Here is a 2,112-nt window from a genome sequence, read left to right on the forward strand (position 1 = left end):
TAAGTATGAATATGATTAAAACTATAGGAATATGTAAAAGGTTGATTTTATAAGCAAAGGTGCCTAGTTAACTTGACCACCCTCAGCCTGATAAAAAAAGGTTAAAGTGCTAGTCAACTAGACACATGGCAAGGTCACATCAAAGGGAATGAATCAAAAAGGTGGTTGAGTTACATTGAACAGGAGTGGGTGATGATTATGAGGAACGATTTCATGATAACTAATAGTGGGACCAACGGTCCAAAAAGAGAAATACATACTCACCCCACCAGCACATCGCTAAATGAAATCGGCCATAAATACAAATATTCCCTAACTTTCATGCAAGATATTGTTCATTTCGAGATTTTGAGAGTTGGGACCACTTGGAGGAGCCATTGAATGGAAAAGATAGTCTCGGCCATCTTATAGTGAGCACCTACAAGTAACACAGGCAAACTACAAGAAACAATGAGGAAAGCTAGTCTTCGTATCTTACAGTGAGCACCTATAGAAAAAATGGGAAATAATGAGGAAAGCTAGTCTCGTCATCCTACAATGAGCACCTATAGGAAAACTACAGGAAAAGGTGAGAATTGTCAGAAATCCTATGAGGGGGTGCCTAGGGCCAGCTATTCAAGAATTCTCCTCAACCAAGGCATTGGAGTCAAAGGTAGGTGCCATATTCTCTGTGATTTCATTTGTAAAGAGAGAAAGAAAAGAAATTGTCATTTCTTTTAGTGATTCTAGTGTGCATAGAGATAGGAAGAATTGTGTCGAGGATTGTGTAGAGTTAAGGGAGAATTGTAATCATCACCCTCCTAAACTCTAAACCCTCATCACCTGGGGAAGCTCTTAAGCTATAGCCACCAAAACTTCATAGAATCAGGTTGACAGAGAGAAATGATGACAGGAGTTTCAATAGAAGGGATCCCACTAGAAAAACTAGAATACATCAACATCCTCATATGGTAGAAATCTTTACAAGGAATCAATGGTTGGGATTCTTCGAGCTACTTAGGGGATATGATGATGATATAGCTAGGGAATTTGCAATGTCACTCATACCTCTATCTAGAGTCAGTGCCATTGTTGTAGTGAGGGGATTGTCCATAACAATTACCCCTGAAAGCATTAGAAGGATCACTACACTTCCTTTAGGTTTGCAATTGAGAAAATAGGATAAAGCTAGCAACACTCTTTCCAAGAAGATTTTTTTCTTGGAAGGAGAGGAACCAATTGGGGAAAAAATTGGGATTAGAAGGGGGAGCATTACATATCCTCGGGATGAAGTAAGTTATCACATTCTCATGTATATTTCTTGTGAGGGTAGTCTCACTATAGTCTATGGTTACCAGTTTAGACTTCTCCATGAGCTGATATTTGGATAAGAGTTACCTCCTCATAGAAGACTTAGTGTACCCTACTATTAACGGTGTTGGACCTACCAAAATGTCAAGGTGATATCCCTGGTAAGAAGTCCTAATTAGACCTCAAACCATTTGGTGTAGGAGTCCTAGTAGTGGGTCATAAGGAAATTCCTTGACCACAATATCACACAGAGGCAAGTAAGATAACTCTGTCAATAGAAAGGGTGTGATTGATGTAGAGAGTCAAGGAAGGTGTATGAGAGGTTCCAACACTTCGAAGGGAGAGGAAGGTGAAGGTGACTTCCAGGTTGAAAGGGATCAGTTCCTACTCGTCTAGGAACACACCACACAAAGGAAATGCACAGCTTCTGCTGGATCAGTCCACTCGGATACGGTAGTCACAACATAAAAGGTAAGATAACATGAACAACACTCATGGATCAATCCAAGATGAGTGTGACGGTTGATATAGCAAGGTTCACGAGAAAGGTCTGTCTGATGTCTGATAGAGAAGTCGACATAGACGGTGACAACATTAACAACATATGCAACATGTTAACAACAAGATTCATATAATTTCATACAAATCATTTCATACACAAGTGCACAAGTTAAACAACATATATCATTAAGGAAACTGGATTAGTCCATCTACAATAACAACATATGGATGAAAATGTGTTGGCTCTTATTATATAAAGAAGTGTAAGTCACAATCATACAATACACCATGTAAACCTACTAGCCCCAACAGTGGAACATT

Source organism: Pinus tabuliformis, chromosome 5_2 (genome assembly GCF_031772625.1).
Source record: "Pinus tabuliformis cultivar Carrire ecotype Pingquan chromosome 5_2, CPIR1, whole genome shotgun sequence".
In the NCBI taxonomy this organism is placed as follows: Eukaryota; Viridiplantae; Streptophyta; class Pinopsida; order Pinales; family Pinaceae; genus Pinus; species Pinus tabuliformis.